Source organism: Dermacentor silvarum, chromosome 3, assembly GCF_013339745.2.
Source record: "Dermacentor silvarum isolate Dsil-2018 chromosome 3, BIME_Dsil_1.4, whole genome shotgun sequence".
Taxonomy (NCBI): Eukaryota; Metazoa; Arthropoda; class Arachnida; order Ixodida; family Ixodidae; genus Dermacentor; species Dermacentor silvarum.
In genome coordinates this window covers 66,082,219-66,103,710 of record NC_051156.1, presented here as the reverse complement: position 1 = coordinate 66,103,710, position 21,492 = coordinate 66,082,219, and the positions used below count along the sequence as shown (strand labels likewise).

General features: G+C 49.9%; 1 pseudogene; it reads left to right on the top strand.

The window, feature by feature from the left end:
- The first annotated feature begins 2,308 nt into the window (after positions 1–2,308).
- On the top strand, positions 2,309–2,486 carry LOC119446921 (U2 spliceosomal RNA; annotated as a pseudogene).
- The last annotated feature ends 19,006 nt before the right edge of the window (positions 2,487–21,492 follow it).

Genomic DNA, 21,492 nt, shown 5'->3' with positions numbered 1-21,492 from the left:
GCTAAAATTAGCAGTGTATCTTTAGTCTTTCGGAAGCGACGAGTGTCCAGTTCTCTGGTCGAAACCTGCGTGGCTCTGCTATCGCAAACACCCGAGACGAGAGGAGAGGGGGAAGCCCAGAAAAAGTTCATACAATGTGTGTGGTTTGCCACTACTTGGCTTGGCTTTCCCCAGCTCCGCTGGTCTCTGGTGTTTGCGATAGTAGAGCCACGCATAATTGTTTTTCGTCATTGTAGCGCGCCTTGAGTGCTCCGGGTATGTGCCGCTCTTTCGTGAACATCTCGGCAACTTGGTCACTGAATATGCGTTACTGGGCGTGCGCCAAGCGAGGGAAGAATTCGCGGCATTCGCATCACCGGCGTGCCACACTTCTACTCTCAGAGGCTAAGCGTGGCAGAACCACCAGATATCTTTAGTCTTTCGGAAGCGACGAGTGTCCAGTTCTCTGGCTGAAACCTGCCGAGCCACCGCCAGAGGCATCGGCTGCAGTCACGCACACCGGGCGCGTTCGGCGCGAACGCGGGGAAATGTGGTCGGCATCGGCAGCCGCTCTACATGATGATAAGTGGTTCTTGAGGGAAAGGGAAAGGTTGGCGCTATCTTCTGCAGCCCTTGAGGGAGCACGGCTGCAGCCGCTCTACAAGTCCCACGTACTACCGTCTGCCTCAATCCTCCTCGCCACTTCGCATCAACTGCGCTGCGTTATGCTATTTTTATACTCTGCTTTCACTCTCTCTCAGCTATTTTTCCCTCAGGTCGGCGAAGCTACGGACGCCGGAATGATCATTACAGCGAGGTTCTAACAACTCCGCTGTAAAAGATTGTTTAAATTTCTTCGATGCTGGGTGGTACAGATCCCAAGTCCTCAAGGACAGCTGCCCGACGCTTCAGCACGCTGCGTGACAAATGCACTGTGTATTTGCCGCTTTTAAATGAACGTCTTTCACGCAAACGTTTTAGCGAACCGCGCCTTGAGTGCTCCGGGTATGTGCCGCTCTTCGGCGAACATCTCGGCAACTTGGTCGCTGAATGTGCGTTACTGGGCGTGCGCCAAGCGAGGGAAGAATTCGCAGCGTTCGCATCACTGGCGTGCCACACTTCTCCTCTCAGAGGCTAAGCGTGGCAGAACTACCAGATGGCACCGTGTGTCACGAAATCAGAAGGAGAGAGGAGCTCCGTTGCCGCGTTACGCGTTTCTTGGCGTTCGCACGCACTGGCGCCATGCATTTCGCAGGCCGCGCGTACACTTCGAGGTGTCTCCGCGGGATCGCGCTGAATGTTCTTAGGTAAGCGCGAATCAGGAGTCCTGTTGAAGTACGCGCCTGATACATAACTATTCGATGGTGGGAAAACGGTGCGTCACTATATGATTTAATGCTAAACACATTACCGCCGACAGTCATGGTGAGATTGGCTGTGCCGAATTCTTGTAAGCATGCAACATTCGAGTTGCTGCTAAGCACGTTCCTATTGTAGTCAACGCGAGATGGAAATTTGCAAGTTTTAAAGTTTCTCTTGCGCAGCAGTAGTTGTACCTTTAAATGCCACTTTAAAGATAGGTGCGCCTTTAAAGCAGCTTTTTTTTTTTCTTTTTGTGAATTTGTTGGCATTCCATTCCAGGCCGATGTGCCAACCCCAGCAGGTGATGGAGCGCTCGGAAGAAAAGACTCGCTCATCGTCTTAAGGTGAGCAATTTGTATACACGCCGTAATGTAACTATGCATAATTCACGGAAGTATTAGATTAGCTTTGGGGGGTACCTCACACGTTGCCATGATACGCCATACGTTAGGCTCTGCGCATGCACCACATCTTTGCGGAACCGTGGTAGACATACCGAGAGATTAACGTTTTAACCCTTCATTGAGAGCCGATATAAATACCCGAAAAAAAGCAGTGCTATTCCACTTTGTGAAGGTGGATGACCAACAAAGCTGTGTATGTGGCGATTGACCGTTGCTCTGGTGAAACGTTGCAAGTTTGCGGGATCGGGCCGCATGGATGGTTCGCATTTCTTTCTGCCTCGCGGTCCTGGCAGGAAGCACGCTAACGCTTGTCCGTGGCCCGCTCATCCTCGATGGTCTTCTTCCGCCGCCCCGGCGCCCATTCCCTTTTTCTGTTCAGGCAATCATTCTTGGTACGCGCGCTGTTTTCTCCAGACCGTACGACACACGGCCTACCATTTCACAGTCACAGCAGAACGGAGCAAAGGAGCCTACGTAGACATGATGTCAGGAGACAGAAGACTCAGATTGGTAGACACTAGTTTACGCGGGATGGCGTACACGTGTACGGTGTGAAAGTAGACATGGCCGACGCGGGTTAAAGTGTAGTATCTGTTCTCATAAGCTGAATATGTGATACGGGTTCTATTTAGACCCAAAGTAATAAACTTATTTTTGCAAGTCGTCGGAGTGCTTGAAGCCTGCTTCCCTATGGCGCGGGTCGGCCGGTATTGCACAATCTTCGGGATCAGCTCACGGTTTTTGGTCTACATCGATCCGCTGGAAACTAGGCTTATGTAGTTGGCTGTAGAAATCGGAGGTCTGCTAAGCATTTCATATGGGTTGTGAATTTTTAATGATTATGAGTGGTGCGACACCGTAGAGGCTTGGGCTTGTCGGTACATACTCAATAGGGAAGCAGGGCAAAAAAAATCATGACAGCCGTCAGCCATCGTGGCCGGAGCCACCGACTTGACCTGAGGTAGTCACTGTATCGGCTCCGTTATGGAGCGAGAAACATCCCTATCACGATGAGAAGTGAATGAGACCGGCACTACGGCAACACTTGATAATACAACGTTGCTAACTGTTACCGTTACCCTGTAATAAACTTTCACACTTCACCGAAAGCACGGAAACAAACACTTGTGCCAGGCACGCGCACAGACTGAACCTTGATACAAGTTGTAATATCTAGATGAATACAAGAACGACATCCCTATGGAGCGAAGGACAGTTACATACCATATTCTAGGTCTTTTTCGGAATCCGCCTGTCATGGCCCATAGGCAGCAGCCACTAAAGTAGGCGGCGTATAGCAGATCTCGCTCGTGGCACTGCAAAAAATGCCTTAGAATATTCGGTTCAGTTGCGACAGTTCGGCACTGTCAATACGTCATATGACATTGGTTCTACAATTCACGTGGGAATACACTTGCGATCACGCGTCTCTCGACCAGCAGCATATCGAAACCCGCGAAGTGGTGGCGTCGCCAGCGAAGTGTTGGCGTCTTTGCAGCGCAGCGGAACCATTTTGACGACGTGATGGCGCTTGGCGAATAGTGGTGCTGGAATCACTGGAAGCGGAGCAAGTGGCGCGCAGAAACAGTGGCGCAACTCTCGCTCCCTGAAGGAGCCTATACAGTTACTCTAACCTGAGGGAGCCTTCGGCTCCCCTGGCCCCAGTTTCTCAGGACTAATTAAAGTTCTTGTCACCGTCAGACAAAGGGAGACCACACACTGCATTCCCGCTGCGCGACAAACGCAGTGTGTATGGCTTAAACGCCACTAGCAGTCCATCCAGTTATGAACTCCTCGCGGGCAAGCAGGCGTGCTCAGATCTTCAGACGCTTGGCGCGTTTTAAGCTGGCCTTACCGAGGCGCACAAAGTCACAAGCGTGAGCATGCGCGGGCAACGAAGGCGCGGATAGCACAGGCTTGCGCTGGCGAGGGTGATGTGGTGTCGCGGCGATGCCCTCTCCCGTCACGCAACACCTGGTGAGCTATGCGGCGACAGGGGTGCCCTTTTGCCCACTCTGCTCCGTAAAGGCAAGCTCGTGCCTTTTCGTGGGAGTTAATGGGAACGCTAAAGCTCTTGGGCTAGTTGGTGCATTCTGAGCACCATCCTTCGCGCATCCCTTTCTTCGTCCGTGCGTTTTAGTGCTGCCTCGTAGTCGGTTAATGGGAACTCGATCTGTCGAGGCACGCTCGTGACGCGGTGTCGCAGCCAGTGGGAATTTAGGGGCTGTTTTGCTGCTACAGACGCGGGGCGCCGGCTTTTGCTCAATGAGCCATTTGATGCTTTTGCATCTAAAATGTTTATTTTATATATATACATATATATATATATATATATATATATATATATATATATATATGGCTACACACTTCGAGGATAAGCATAATCAGCGAAAAGAAAAATACAGTTGGCAGAAAGTCTTTCCAGATGATGAAGAGAACTCTAGACATAAAAGCGAAGTGGACTCGAAATGGAGCTCTCCGTAATATTGAACCATAGGTTGTACGTTTCACTTGCTTCACATCACATGCATGACACCATTGCAGTTGTATATCTTGCATCGGCCTGTCTCTTTGACCACATTTCAAAAGAAAGGGTGTCATGGGCCAAAGTTCTGGGCCATCGTCGTTGAATGTTCCGGCTCTAAAGCAAGGAATGGAGCCTGCTGTCTGTCCTTTAGTGCTGGCCGAATGCATTTAGCCGGGAACTTCGTACTGAATACCGAAACATGGACAGAAATGTTTTATCCTTTTCAAGCCAAGCTTGTATATGTTAGCCTGCGGGCATGTACCGCTACAAAAACCCGCTGCTCTCCGATCTGCACAGGTTGCTCGTGCTCGGCACGCGTTCGTGCCGCTGGTCCCGCGTTCGTCGTCGTCGTCTGCGTCCTAATGGCTGCGTTGCCGCGATCACGCAGCGTAGAATTTCACTTCTTTTCGATCGTGTAATGCGGAGGCCGCGTTTACGGTGTATGATCCATTGCTTAAGTATAGCAATGGCTCATACCTACTCTTGCGTAACAGACAGATTTAATTTCGAAAAAAATTCATGGAAATCGATACAGAATTACCACGCTCGGGAAAGGGCTCGTCGTCGACGTGCCGGTTCTAGTGTGAAGGCTTCCGTAGCCCAGTCGAAACGTCAGCGAAGAGCCGCGAACCCAGAGTTGAGGTAGCACGATGTTGACGCTAAGCGTCTGCGAAGAGCCGCCGACCCCGAGTTGCGCGAGCGCGATGGTGAGCTCAAACGTCAGCGTCGTCTAGCCCTCCAGAACCCGACAACGGTGGTGCAAGCCTCGGCAACGCTGGTGCCAACTTCCCCGGTGCGACGGCCAGGTTGCAACGCGAGTCCCTCAACCCGAACTTCGTAGCCAGCTACAGTGCTTGTGAACGGTTGTGGTTCGAGCACAACGTGGTACTCGTCAGTGCAATTCGTTCGGAGGAACACCGAAAAAACACACGACAAACTTCGCCTACCCCCATCTCCTCGACAGGGAGAGGCTACTGTTCTTTTAGATGCGAGATCATCTTATGCTCGGGCCAGTGTCCGTTCTGCGGCGTCCGCACCCGTACTGCGCATGCGCAACTCTCCCTCATTCTCCTCTCCTACGCAGGTATGCGCTCTCCTTCTCCCCTCTCCCCCTCTCCGCCACAGGTGCGGCGCAGCAAATCATTGCATATAACTCTCTCTCTCATTCTCCCCTAAGGGTACGCCGGTAGGCGGCGCAAGCGTCGTGGCGCAGTATAAAGCAAGCGTTCGCTGTGCTTCCGTCATTCTCTCTCTGTGCAACGATGTGCGAAACGCCATGAATTACGTCAACGTCGGCGCTAGTTGCAGCGGCAGCGCCACCGCGCGGAGCAGAGAAAGGCTCGGGAAGCCGAACGAAAACGTCAGCGTCGGCAAGCGGACCCCGAACTTCGGGATCGTCTTCAAGATACCGCGCGCACCCACCTAGGAATCACGTACGATCTCTAAATAAAGACAACAACCCCGTACAACGTCTCCTCTCTTCTGAATACATTCTCTCACTCTAACTTCATTGGGTTGTGTTGCCAAGTGAAAAGAAACGGAAACTCGATGCGCACCCCCCGCGATGCTTTCGAATCCCCCATGGTTGCCCGTAGGGTGAGATGATGTGATTTTTTTGCGCGCAAGCTAATTGCCTAGCTAGTGCAGCGGCGAATATCTGTTCGAAGCCGCGAAGGAAGCGGAGGAAGTAGGCGCCCGGAGGCGAAGAGAATCGCACGCCGAGCGCACGGCAAAACAACGCCACTTAGAGTAAAGTTTAGGTAGGCAGAGGCGCGCCAGATTGACCTCCTCTTGCAGTTGGTACACGGACGTGCCGCGTTCGTCTCGTGATAACAAATCATGCGACAGTGAGCAGATGATGGCGGCTCAATCTCGCGCGGGGAAGAAGCGCGCCGTCTTACGGCGCGCGTGGCCGCGGGGGAGGGGAGGGAGTGGGGGCGTTGTAGTACAGCCGCGCTTGGTCGCGCGGACTTTATCTTGAAAGCGTTCTGCTTAGGAGGCATAGTCTAGGTGGGAAGAGGGGTCATAGCTTTACGTGCGCTGTGTTCGCACCGCTCAGTTTGCGTTGAAGCGATAGACCACACGAAGGTCACTTCTCACACCAGCGTTTTGACAGCGAGTGTCCGCGGTAATCGAGTGTGATGTGTTCATCTTTCCTGTGCACACTGACACCATGCTTGTTAATTTAGTTAGTAAGCGAATGTTTGCAAGGGACCGTTCTACTTCGGCGGCTGCTGTGTAAGGCGCGGCCACGCGAGCCCTGTCTTGAATACGGTCCGCGATGCGGACAGTGTAGGCATGTAGGCGCACAGAGGGCCGATAGCGTCGTGTGCCCTATAGCAACCATACGCTTGCGCGTTACCCACGTTCACGAAATGAAACATCACTGTAACGTTTCTTCAAGCGAAGCTTGTATACGCTCGCCTGCGCCGGCGATGTACCACTAAAAAAAATGTCGCAGTTTCGCCCGGAAGGCGAAGCATTAATTGCGATAGCAATTAGTAGAGAACTATTCGGAGTAGGGATAGTAGTTTTATCGGCTGCATAAACTTGGACACATTCGCTTACTAACTGAATTAACAAGCGTGGTATCAGCGAGCACAAGCAAACATGAATAGATCGCATTGAAGGACCGTAGACAACCACTGTCAAAACGCTGGCAGCAAGCGCAGCCGCCGCAGCGGGCGAAGGTTCGTGCGGTCTATCGCTTCAACGGAAACTGAGCGGCGAATGCACAGCGCATACAAAGGTCGGAGCCATGTGGAGATAAGAGACGGTGCGGGCGACCACTGGTGAGGGCGACCGCCACAGTCGGGCAAAGTACGAGCGCGGTTGTTGGCAGAGTGGAAGCTGCGCCCCCCCCTCCCTCCCGCGCTGCCTTCCCGCGTACTTGCTGTCGCGTAGAAGATTGAGTGGCCAGTTCCCCTTGCGCCCGGTTGCAAGATACGTCTTTGGGGCCGCAACACAGCGTCGCCCCACCTCCCTCCCTCCCATACCCCCACGGCCTTTCGCGCGTCGGTCGCTTTTACTTTCCGCCGTACGTTCGCTATCCGTGATAGCACGCGTCCCCCCCCCTCCGCGCTTTCGCTCCCGCATACGGCGCGCGGTGACGATTTTATCGCCCTTGGACTTTGTACGGAATCTCACGGTGACGGCAACTACGACGGCGACGGCGACGCCGACGGCAGAAATCCGGTTGAAGTGTCCATAATGAAAACCAGCTACTCTCAGAGCTGCACAGGTGGTCAGCACGTGCTTGCGTTCGGCACGCGGCATCCCCATTACGACGACAGAAGTGAAATTCTACGCTGTGAGCCGCGGTCGTCGGTCGACATCGACACCTTCGCATCAGAACAGCGCATTGATTCTTGAGTGGCCTCGCTTTTGGATCTCCTTTCTGGCTCGCCTGTATCTCCCATCTCCGCTCCCTGCGTCGCCAGGCTGCCCATTTTGCTGACCGGGATAACTTGTATCGACGCAACTACCAGCCCGGTGGTCGCAAGTGGCTCCTAGTTATCCCTAGGACTTTACGTTCCGACATGTGCGCGTCTTTGCATACTGACCCACCAATTGCATATTGACCCACCATGCTGACCAACCTACTCCCTATGACATTGGCGCCTCGCAACTCCAGCAAATGTAAAGGGCGTATTGAACAGTTCAGATGGTAGCGTCTGTTGTAACCGGGAAGGCAGGTGACGCAGAGCAGGAACAGCTGGTTGCCCGAACGGCTCACACTCGTGCTAAGCACTGGCGATCCGGCTGGCCCACTGGTTGCACTGCAGGCATTGAACAGACGATCTGGCTGGTCTTGTCTGTGTGCTCTTGTTCTTCATTACAGCTGTAATGATTAGCGGCAACGAGCAGTGGCAGTGGAGCGGTGATACGAGCGCGTTCGCGCGGTTGGGCCGAGGGGCACCAACGCGCCAGCTGTGGAAGAAGACGACGACGTTCGTGCAAAGCGCTGTCCCGTCTACCTCCTTTCTTTGTCCCTGTCTCAGTGCGCTTCAATCTAAGTCAAATATAAACGTCAACCAACTAGCCCAACTCGTCATCTTGTTACTCACAGAGGACTGTATCATAAGAAGTAAATATAAATAAAAATAAAGATACGTTGCAGCGCATACGGCACCCGTTGAAAAATTACGAGCGTTAGTTTACCGCTATCTCGAAAAAGTGTGCAATTATTTCATTCTACCGGTAGTAAAATATGGGACAGAAAGGTAATGGTTAACAAAGAAGCTTCAGAAGTTAAATATTGCGCGATGTGCTATGGAAAGTAAAATGATTCGCATTATGTTAAGGGACCGCAAGACAGCGATGTGGGTTATAGAGCAAACCGGGGTAGCTGATATTCTAGTAGACAATAAGAGGGGGAAATCAAGCTGGGCAGGCCATGTGATGCGCAGGGAAGATAACCAGTGGTGTGTCAGGGTGACAATATAGATGCCAAACAGATCAACAAGAAGAAAGTAAGAGATATTCGAATTATAATGTGGAACAAGATTGAGGAATCAGTAAAATATGGACGCAGCATGAAATCAGTGAGAAGAAAACTTGGCATAGGACAAGGAAAGATGTAAGCAGGGTAATACCATCAGCAATTTCCATGACATAGTAAAAGCCGCGGAAGAATTCAATACTGACCTGTACAGTACCCGGAGCAGCCAAGCTACTGTCATTCAAAGTAGTGATGAACAGAATACAGAGGCTCCTTCTATAACTAGCAATGAAGTTAGAAGGGCCTTGCAAGACATGTCCAGAGGAAAAGGTGCTGGAAAAGGTGGAATAACAGTCGATTTAATCAAGATGGAGGAGATGTCATGCTTGAAAAGCTTGTAGCTCTTCATACGCAATGCCTCGCGACTTCAAGTGCACCAGAGAGCTGGAAGAACGCCAACATTATACTAATCCATTCGAAGGGAGACGTTAAAGAATTGAAGAAACATAGACCAATTAGCTTGCTTCAGTATTGTACAATCAGTATTGTACAAAATATTCACAAAGATAAATTCCCATATATAGAATCAGGGCAACACTTGACTTCAGTCAACCAAGAGAACACGCTGGCTTCACGAGGGATATTCTACGATTGATCAATCCATGTCATTAATCAGGTACTCGAGAAATCTGCGGATTACAATCAACCTCTCTATATGGCTTTCATAGATTATAAAAAGGCATTTGATTCAGTAGGGATAGCAGCAGTCATAGAGGCATTGCGTAATCAAGGAGTACAGGAGGCATACGTGAATATCTTGGCAATATCTACAAGGATTCCACAGCTACCTTGGTTCTACACAAGAAAAGTAGGAAGTTACCTATTAAAAAATGGGTCAGGCAAGGAGACACAATCTCTCTAATGCTATTCACTGCGTGCTCACGAAGTATTCAAAGCTCTTTAACTGGGAAGATTTAGGAGTGCAGATCAACGGCAAATATCTCGGGAACCTTCGATTTGCAGATGACATTGTCCGATTCAGCAACAATGGGGATGAATTACAACAAATGATTGAGGACCTTAACCGAGAAAGTCTAAGAGTGGCGTTGAAGATTAATATGCAGAAGACCGAGATAATGTTCAGTAGCCTCGCAAGGGAACAAGAATTCAGGACAGCCAGTAAGCCTCTAGAGTCTGTAAAGGAGTACTGTAATAAAGTGGAAGCACAAGCTCAGTAACACGGGACAAAAGGGGAAAAAGAAGAGGAAGTTAATAGAATAGCCGGCCCAGTGAACGGGTGCTGTGTCTCTGTCTCCTGTTCTTTCCTTTACAACGGCGCAGTCGGCTAATACTGAGACTTCGCAAGATCTGGCCCCGAGCATTGCAAGCGGACCGACACTACCAGGACCGCATTTGTCGCCGCAAGTATTCGCCATCATCCGGGGACGGCGTCCAGGCCTCCTCAGTGGCTCTCGCGGACGACGGCGCTAGTGAGCTCAACCAAGTCTCTCTGCTGTCTCACAACGACTTCAGACAATGACCGACGCGTTTGCTTCAGTCGTCGGACAAAGCACGCTTTCACTGCAAGCACCGACGACTCTTCCTGATTTCTATGGTTTCCAAGATGACCCTGTAACTTGGGTGCGTACCATAGAGTCTGTCACTAATCGTTACGCGTGGACAGACGCCGTGAAGAGGTCCATGGCAGAAGGGCGTCTCCGAGGTGCTGCTCAGGCTTGGAATTTGTTTGAAGGACGAGCCTATCCAACTTGGTCCAGCTGGACCGCGGCGCTGCTCTCTGCTTTCGAGAACTTGCCAAGCGTCTATGACACTCGCTTTATGCAGATGCGGTCACGCCAGCAAGCTCCAGATGAAGACATAGCCGAGTACATTTACGACAAGCTGTGGCTTCTTAGCACCTGCATCCTTACCTGTGCTTGCCCAGCGGCCAAACAGTATGCCATAGATGGCATCCACAACTCCACGCATGCTGTCGTCCTGTCCGTGTATGCGTTAGAGACAGCGCCTGACGCTTTCGTCCGCAAAGCTTCAATGCTACAGGACACAGCTAGACGTCGTCAGGCTGCCACCATACAGCCGTGTGCTACTTCTCAAGTTCCCCTGATGCAGTGTGGAAGCCCCTCCGTTGGCGACGCTAGACGCTGCACTAGCGACGGGGTGCAAGACAAAAGACAGCAAATGCGTTAACAGAGCAGCACAAGGCCGTTGGTGTCAATTCACGTCGACGGTATCGGAGAGCTGACGGCGCTTGTAGACACAGGCTCTGAGCGTGCAGCGCTGCTTCGGCGGCACGCGCCTGCCAATCTCCATCCTTGGAGTCAGGCAAACGATGCCTAGGGGGAAACGTACAGCCAGCAGGCACCATTGACCTGCGGCTACACAACCGCTGCTACAAAGCATCTACGCGACGTGCCCGTCTTCGACGACTTGCCTGCCGACATCATTCTTGGCGCGGACTACGTCCTTTCTAACGACGTGCAACTGAACATTGAGGGCGGTAAAGTTATGCTGCGATCCACAACCTCCTGCACGCCTCCGACTGAGTCACAGAGACGTGAGCCTTCCGGCAGGAACACCCTTTCTAGCGTTCTCGAGCAACATCGCGCCCTGTTTGCCGACAACAATGCACAACTTCCCGGTACTGACTTGCTTGAGCACCGCATTCCGACAGACAGTCACCCACCTATATGCGTACCAATGCGACGGTATGCTGAACGCGAACGGTCTGTCATTGCCGAACAAGTAAGTGAGATGCTGACTGCTGGCGTGATTGACCGTCGTGCAGTCCTTGGGCCGCACCTGTTGTCCTTGTTCGCAAGAAAAACGGCACTTTGCGGTTCTGTGTTGATTATAGAGAGCTCAACAAGCATACTATACCGGACTCCTACCCACTGTCCCGCATTGACGATGCCATCGATACAGTACGGAATGCAAGATTCTTTTCGTCGTTAGACCTGCGGCTGGGTATTGGCAAATCAATGTCGCAGAAGAAGACAAATTTAAAACTGCGTTGTACACCATCAGGCCTTTACGAGTTCAACCGTATGCCCTTCGGCTTACGGACAGCTCCCAGCACGTTCCAGCGCGCTATGAACACCGTGCTGGGTCCGCTTAAGGATCACGGCTGTGTTGTGTAGATCGATGATATCTTAGTTGTGGGCACAACAGAAGAACATCATCTTCGGAGCCTAGACGAAGTTCTTGAGAGGATCTACAACGCTGGATTCCGACTAAACCGTGAGAAATGCCAATTTGGACTTATGGCCATCTCGTATCTGGGTTACTCCATCTCTGAAAAGGCGTACAGCCTCTCCCTGAAAGGTTATCAGCCGTTACGAACTTCCCCACTCCGACGTGCATTAAGCAGCTGCAGTAGTTTTTGGGCATCGCGTCTTATCTGCGAAAGTTTGTTGCCCACTTCGCTTCGACAGATGCTCCCCTTACTGAACTGCTCAAGAAAGATACGCAGTTTAAATGGGGCCAGTCACAGGAATGGGCGTTCCAATCACTCAAACATCAGCTGACCGACTGCCCTGTACTGAGCCACTCCAATGAAGACTGGACCACAGAGGTGCACAACGCTAGCCAGGTTGGACTCGGGGCAGTACTTGTGCAGGGCGACCCATATGGTGCTGAGCATGTTGTCGCCTATGCCAGCCCAAAACTTTCAGATGCTGAAAGTCACTACCACTCCAACGAGTTGGAATGCCTAGCTGTTGTGTGGAGCGTTGACGACAAATTTAGACACTATCTGCTTGGTCGGCATTTCACGGTGGTAACAGATAATGCTGCAATTTCATGGATGTTCTCAAAGCAACACCTGAAGCATAAATTCGCACGCTGGATAATACGACTACAGGAGTGACTACAGCGTCCGACATCCCGCCGGTACTCTAAACCAAGTGGATGACGCATTGTCGCGAAATCCTAGTGGGGACGACTCGTCTAGAATGAAGGAAGCCTGGATTATTTTCACAGCAAGACGTCACCGAGGCCCAACGCCATGACACTGGCGTAGCGGCTATCATAGCTTCTCTTTCGGACGCACAGAACAGCACAAATTTGTCGTGCGTGACGCAACTCTCTATCGTCGTCTATGGAAGAATAAGTGGCAAGTTGAAGAACACCTTCTCGTCATCCCGGCTTCGTTGCGGCATGGTATTCTCCACGCCATCCACGATACACCTGAAGGCGGACACATAGGTCAGCGAGCGACACTAAAAAAAGTACAGGAGCGCTTCTGGTGGCCCAAAATGAGTAAGAGTGTTCGTGATTACGTCGCTAGCTGCGAACTATGCCAACGACACAAGCGGCTTCCAGGGTGCCAGCCTGGGCTACTCACACCCACTCCACCTCCTGCTACCATATTTCACACAGTTGGCATCGACCATGTTGGCCCCCTACCAACGACAGCGGCTGGCAATCGCTACATCCTCATTGGGTGACGATCTATCCAATTTGTGGAGGTGGCCACCGTGCCTTCTCTGGCACCCAGCTACGTGACAAGATTTTTGAGAGACCGATTTGAACTGAGGCATGGTCTTCCGAACAAACTAATATCCGATCGGGCACCCACCTTCCGCAGCTCCGATTTCCGTGCAAGAGTTGAGCACCACTATGCCTCAGCGTACCATCCGCAAGCAAACGGCCTCACGGAGAGAGCTAATCAGACAATTCAAGCACGTTTGGCTCCTTACTGCAGAAATAGTAAGCCGGGAGAAGCAGATTGGGACGAACATCTCCAGGCTGCTGCTGCTTACTCAATGAACACTTCACTACAGAACTCAGCTGGGACATCGCCATACGAAATAGTTTATGGCCAGCTACCCCGCCTTAACGCGCTGAATTTGGATACCCCGATCAGATTTGGACGCCCCGTCGCGCGACAGACATTATGCCGCAATATTCGAGAAGAAGCTCGCATGAGTGCCGCGAGAGCCCAAGACGTTCAAAAGCGTCATTACGACCGTCGCCATCGTCCCGCGCCGCAGTACCAGATAGGAGATGAGGTATGGGTGCAACGAGGTTGTCGACCACCGGGCAAGAAGCTTTGCGCGAAATTTGAGGGTCCCTTTGTGATCACAGAACGCCTGGGGAAGAACACTTGGCGTGTTCGCACTCTGGATCAACAGGGAACCTTGGACAGGAGAAGAAAGAACAATTGTGCCGTCCACGTGGCTCGTCTCAAGACGAGGGTCCACCGACAAATCTGATGTGGTTGTGCACTGAGTTTCAAAAATGCAGTGTGGCCGAGTGTAATAAGTGGAAGCACAAGCTCGGTAACACGGGACAAAAGGGGGAAAAGAGAGGAAGTTAATAGAACAGCCGGCCCAGTGAACCGGTGCTGTGTCTCTGTCTCCTGTTCTTCCCTTTACAGTACGTTTATTTAGGTGAGTTACTCACAGGGGACCCTGATCATGAAAAGGAAAGTTACAGAAGAATAAAATTGGGTTAAAGTGCATACGGCGGACATTACCAAATCCTGACTCGGAGCTTACCATTGTCGTTGAGAATAAAGTGTACAATCATTGCATTCTTCTGGTGCTAAAATATGGGCAGAAACTTGGAGCTTAACAAAGAATTTTGAGAACAATTAAGGACCGCACAAAGAGTGAGGGAATGAAAATGTTAGGCCTAACGTTAAGAGACAGAAAGAGTGGTTGTGGATCAGAGAGCAAACGGGGATAACCGATATTTTAGCTGACATTAAGAGGAAAAAATGGAGCTGGGCAGGTCAGTGTAATCCGTAGGATGGATAACCGGTGGACCATTCGAGTTACAAAATGGATACCAAGAGAAGGAAAGCGCAGTCGGGGACGACAGAAAACTAGTGGGTGATGAAGTTAGGAAATTTGCAGGCGCAAGTTGAATCAGCTAGCGCAAGACAGGGGTAGTTGGAGATCGCAGTAAATGCCTTTGTCCTGCAGTGGCCATAGTTTAGGCTGGTGATGATGATGTTAGATGCCAAGGAGGGTAATGCAGTTAAGGGCAGCCTAGGATTAGGTTGTGTGTTATGCGTGAAAGGCAAAAGTGTGAAATGAGGAAATGTACAGGAATTACTTGGAATCAACTATCGCAATACGGGATAATATTGGTGATCGCTGGGAGACTTCGTCCTGTGATGGGGTGATTGTTATTATTATTATTATTATTATTATTATTATTATATTATTATTATTATTATTATTATTATTATTGTGAATAGAATGATATATTAGGCGTTTACAGCGTTCCGCGCTACTGACGTAACACCATCGTTAATGTTTTGGCACCATCTAATACTTGTAGATCAACACTTTTGGGCCACGGTCCTGTCTATAGGCCGTCGTCAAAAACAAACGTTTGATCTCAATATTAACAGAAAGACGCTGCTAATACTCTGTCCTTAGAGTTAGGGACGAATCGATGTCTTATTTATCATTTATTTCATGATGTGACGACGAGGAGCAAACACAAGGAAGAATTCAGATCGAACAAGTGGTCTGGGCTTGTCTGGTCATTGCCATGTTATGCAGCCACGGTGATGTGCCACTGTAGTAAGGAGTATAACATGCACATGGACAATGGAGCTGACACATCAGGTTTCAAGGTAGGTATCACGTGCCACATCAGCTAGAGCTTGATGGATGTGAATGATGGATGTGATTGATGGATGTGACATGCGTACGTCAGAGATACGCACGCATACAGGAAAATTCCCAATACAACTGCCAGGATATTTTCGGCTGTAAGCAAAAGTACACAACTTGACTCCCTGGCCAGTGAAGCTCGTATCTATTTCTCTCGTGGAGGTACACAAAAATCTAATTTAAAAATCGGTACCCTATATCTATGTACATTAGCAGTGTATGATAATCGATAGGGCTATGATAGCGAAAACGTGTATCGCTTCCAGCCCCACTATGTAATGAGCGTTCAGTGTAAGTATATATTGCTGCGCGTTGTATTTGGTCGTTTGAATGAGGCGCGCGGGCGCCATCACTCGAGCAAACAGCATCACTCGCACCTGTTCAAGCAGCTGCCCTATATCGCCTTTTGCTTTCCTACCGCGACATATTTGGCAATGACAATCGACCACTGGGTCAGACGTCCCTCGTTAAGCGTCGGATAAACAGTGGTGATGCTATTCCCATTCACCGCCTACCATATCGCGTGTCCACAGCAGATCGTCAAGGTATTCAGCCGGAAGTAAACAAGATGCTCGCCGAAGGCATTGTTGAGCCCTCCGTCAAGCCCTTGGCCGTCGCTGGTCGTGCATGTCAAAAAGAAAGATGGCACCTGGCGTTTCTGCGTTGATTACCGCCACCTAAACTGAATCACTAAAAATGACATTTACCCTTTACCACGAATCGACGACGCTCTTGAATGTCTTCATGGTGCCAAATGCTTTTCGTCCATAGACATTCGATCTAGTTATTGGCAGATTTCCGTAGATGAGAAAGACCAAGAAAAGACCGCTTTTGTCACTCCATGGCCTATACCAATTCAAGGTTATGCCGTTCGGTCTATGCAATGCCCTCGCCACGTTCGAACGGATGATGGACTCTCTGCTTCAAGGTTTCAAATGGTCAGCTTGCCTTTGTTACCTCACGACGTCCTTGTGTTTTCTCCAACATTTGACACGCACCTTGAGCGTCGCAGCTATCTTTGACGTCTTCCGCAAGGCTGGGCTTCAATTAAACTCATCGAACTGCCACTTCGGGCGCCGACAGATTACAGCACTAGGCCATCTCATCGATGCTTCCGGCGTACAACCCGACCCGGCGAAGGTTCGAGCAGTAACGGCTTTTCCTGTACCGCAGCCTGTCGAAGACGTCCGGTGTTTTGTGGGGCTCTGTTTTTATTTCAGGGTTCGTGATAGATTTCGCAGCAATCGCTCGACCGCTCATAGAACTTCTGAAGAAGACGCGCCTTTTACGTTGGGTCCCCCCCTGCAGGCTGCCGCGTTTTCACGCCTCATCACGATTCTCAACAATCCACTTGTCTTGGCCGACTTTGACCCGTCCGCACCTACAGAGGTCCGAACCCATGCCATGGTTATGGGATCGGAGCCGTCATTGCGCAACGCCAACACGGACACGACCGCGTTTAGTCTGCGCTAGCCGGCTCGTGACAACTACAGAGCGCAACTATTCGATTACAGAGTGCAAATGTCTTGCGCTCGTCACGACTGTTTCAAAGTCCTGCCCATATTTATATGGGAAGCCCTTCTCTTCTCACAGACCATCATGCGCTTTGTTAGCTTTTGTCGCTCAAGGTTCCTACTGCTCGTTTCGGTCGTTCGGCACTCCGACTGCAAGAATGCTTTCTCTGTTTTCACACTGCTCCATGTCGCCGACGAGCAGCGGTGCGACGAATCCTTGTGTATCATCATTGATTCCCTCGAATCGTCACTTGCCCACAGTTCCCTTCGCTTATTCATACTTCAAGATGGCGTACTCTACCGCCATAACGTTCACTCCGACGGCCCCGCATTACTCCTTGTGATCCCTAAACACCTTCGCTCGGTAGTTCTCTTAGAGCACTGCACGGGCCTGATTTTTCGGCCCGAGCCCAGCCCGAGCCCAGCCCGGGCCCGTAATACAAAGCCCGAGCCCGGCCCGGGCCCGGGCGTACGTGACCGAGACCAGCCCGGGCCCGGCCCGGGCCCGGGCCCGGGCCGGCCCGGCCCGGGCGTTCATTACTAAGCTTAGCCAGGGCCCGCGTGTGCATGACCAGGCCCGGCCTGTAAGAAAAAAATTCTTTTTTTTACTTACAGATTGTACCGTATCTGTCAGCCTCACCTTCTCGAGGTTTAATCAGCTGCAGTATATACGCAATAAAAGGCCGAAATCTTTGTTTCTCCACGGGAACATCAGTAATCCGGCCCATTGCCTGTGTACTATTTTTCTGGTGGTGCGCATGCACTTACCTTGATTTGTACGATATCGTTCTATGATGTCATTTAGCATGCAAATATACAGGGCGTTTCATTTTAGCTGAACCAAATTTTTAAAGATTGCCTGTGGCAGATAGCACAGTTATAATCCTTGATGTAAACTACTCAATGAGGCGGCCACAACTTCCACGAGAAATCAAAACGCCTAATTGAAGAATTACCATAATTACGCTAATTAACGTTTTAATTAATTATTTTATGGCACATCTTTCAATCTACGAATCATAGCCGCCGACTTCGCAAGGCGTATCCACTTGGAGCGAATTCTCAGGACTAAACCAGTTTCGAGATAATTTTCAAAGTGTCCGACGAAATCATTCAAACCAAATCAATTTATTGTCCAGTTTACATACCGGACGGTCATTTTGGACTAAAAGCTACATACGTAGCTCGACGTGACCCATAAGACCAGGCAAGGCAATAGTACAGCAAACAGTGTGCACACATGCACAATAATTCACAAAATATTTCCAGCTGTCGCTGGAACTCCTCATAGACGAAATAGCTATGAACGGAAAGACAAAGAATATTTGCATCACGGCGAGTTAACAGAACTGGAAAAAGTTTTAACAGAATGCATTTTAAACAACACTACAATAACAATACTAGCTATACAAAACAACGCAACATCTGCTAAGAAAACGAAACAGGATTTACATATACTCAGAACCATACACAAAGGCAGAATAATAATCCCATCAGATACATTACAAGTGACCAAAGTGTCAGCTGAGTTCTTTCTTACTGAAATTGCCGCCATTTTTGTATCTGTACAAAGTGAATGGTAGGTAATGTATTAACGACAGATGCTTATAGAGTGTTCTGAAGTATGGAATTGACCATATCTCAGGATTTCTTGTGTTGGCATTAATGCGACGACGCTCTAAAGAGGCTAATTGTTTTATGTAGTTCCAAGCTAATTTTGACATGGATGGCCTAATGAATGGTCAAAATGCCTAATTGAATACTTAACATAATTACGCGAATTAACTTTTTAATTAATTATTTTACGGCACATCTTTCAACCTACGAATTCTAGCCGCCGAGTTCGTAAGGCGTATCCAATTGGAACAAATTCTCAGGACTGAACCAGTCTCGAGATATTAATTTTCAAAGTGTCCGACGAAATGCATGGGCGTTCCAGTTAACTTTTTGAGGAAAACGCTGTTTTACGCATTGAAGCACAAAAGTAACTGGCCTTAGAGCTAAAATAATGCCATAGTATTAAAACTGGTAATAGTGCGATCGCAAAAGCCGTAACATGGAAATGGTTTGAGGAGTGGTTCTTTGTATAATTTATTTTTCCTTACGCGGAAACAATGTTCGTTTTTGCGGAGAAGGAAAAAAGTTAGTGTAGGTGCACTGGCGGCGCGATGCTAAAGAGACAGCTGAGATGATGGGCACCTAGCTAGTGCTGGCTTTTGGGCTAGACTAAGCACTACCATATGGGGCAGAAACTTGGAGGTTAACAAAGAAGCTCGAGAACAAGTTAAGGAGCGCACAAAGAGTGATGGAACGAAAAATCTTAGGAGTAACGTTAAGAGACAGGAAGAGAGCGGTGTGGATCAGAGAACAAACGGGAATAGACGATATTCTAGTTGACATTAAGCGAAGGGATCTGGGCAGGTCATGTAATGCGTAAAATGGATAACCGGTGGACCATTAGGGTTACAGAATGGATACCAAGAGAAGGGAAGCGCAGTCGAGGACGGAAACGCGCAGGCGCAAGTTGGAATACGCTAGCGCAAGGCAGGGGCAATTGGAGATCGCAGGGAGAGGCGTTCGTCCTGAAGTGGACATAAAATATAGGCTGATGATGATGAAGCACTACCAAGTCATGCCCAGAATTTCCCGGAATTTATTTATTATTGATTGATTATCGATTAGCTATTCATTGGCTATCGATTGTCTATTGCAAGATATTGGCCACGTATTTGGGATAGGCTAAGCACTACCAAGTTATCCAAATTTATTGATTATTGATTCATTATCGATTAGCTATTGATTGGCTGTCAATTGGCAATCGTAAGGTATTGGCCACGTATTTGGGCTAGTCTAAGCACTACCAAGTAATCCCCAGCATTTTCGGGAATTTATTGAATTGATCGATTATCGACTACCTATTGATTGGCTATCATTTGCCTACCGATAGGCAATTAGTCACCACCATTCTTAGCTAGACTTATCCAGGCTCAGCTTCGCTAGTTCACAGGTGTATGTGCCATTGCGCTTGGACTCTTTCTGCACTGCTGCCAGAATCGGCCCACATTTTTGGATTCAGCGGACACATAGGCCCGCCTGAAACAGTTCCGCTGTTAAAAATGAGAACTTCATCTGTTTTACTATTATCTTTGACAAGATATAGTCATGTGATAAGATATACAGTCAGGAAAGCGGTGTGGATCTGAGAACAAACGGGAATAATCGATATTCTAGTTGACATAAAACGGGAAAAATGGAGCTGGGCCGGCCATGTAATGCGTAGGATGGATAACCGATGGACCATTAGAGCTACAGAATGGATACCAAGAGAAGGGAAGCACAGTCGAGGACGGCAGAAAACTAGGTGGGGTGATGAAGTTCGGAAATTTACAGGTGCAAGTTGGAATCAGCTAGCGTAAGACAGGGTTAATTGGAGATCGCAGGGAGAGGCCTTCGTCCTGCAGTGGACATAAATATAGGCTGATGATGATGATGACAGTCATCTTGCACGTGTCACTTCAGCTTGGCACAGAATGCACTGAACCATACAATGCTTAACGGTCGCGTGTGCTCGAAGGCCCTTCAATGAGCGGGCCCGAGTCTGGCCCGTGGCTTCAAGCCCCAGTCCGGCCTGGGCCCGCGGCCTCAAGCCCGAGCCCGGCCCAGGCCCGCGGCTTTAAGCCCGGGCCCGGTCCGAGCCTGCCGGCAAACGCTTCGGACGGCCCGGCCCGGCCCGCGGGCCGGGCCGGGTCGGCCCAAAAGCCCGGGCCCGTGCAGTGCTCTAAGTTCTCTACGAACTTCTTTCGTAGCGTCGGCGTTCGTCTACGAACGCCGACGTTCTTTTGGCCAGGGGCCGTATTCTGTAACGCTTCGGTTTTCGAAAGATTCGGTTTGCGTGCAGCGATTGGCGCCACCTGGGTGACGCCATCGCCTCAGGGCGCGAACGCATTTTTTTATGACGTCACGCACATGTCAATCACGCGGAAACCGAATTTGTCGTCTGCTACGAAGCGAAGCCGCGCGCGCTGCTTCGGTCTGATCCGAAGCGCGGTGTGCCGTGTGCAGAGCCTGTGCGTGCCGTGTGCACGGGCGAGATCGCGGCTAGAGTAGGTCACTCTAATCGCGGCACTCGGAGCAAAATGACGGCGTGTGCGGTTCCTGTGGGCCTGATCGTGCTTTTAGCGAGCCTCCGTGACAGATAGCGACAACCTCGACGTCGACAAGACGCCTTTGAGATGAAAGACGAGGGATTCCGGCGACAATGAGATTCTCAAAAGAGACAGCGCTCCGACTGTGCGAGGAACTTGAGTGTGTATTTTGGCCGCAACGCGAAGAAGTTAGCGTACGAGTCCCACCTAGCGGCATAAATGGGTCAACCGAAGTAAACAAAATTCGTTAAGTCACTCACCGCCAGTACAACTCACACACGTTTCATGAAAAACGTAAAACTCATCATACCATGAACAAATTATTTTTATTTACCAAGAAGCGCTCGTAAATTGCTATATTTTTACTCGGTTTGTGACGTTCACTGCCACAAAAAGAAACCTTCGCGCCGATTGGTCTCTGTCCTTCACTTGTTTTCATTACGTCAACGGACCACCCCAATGTGACGCCA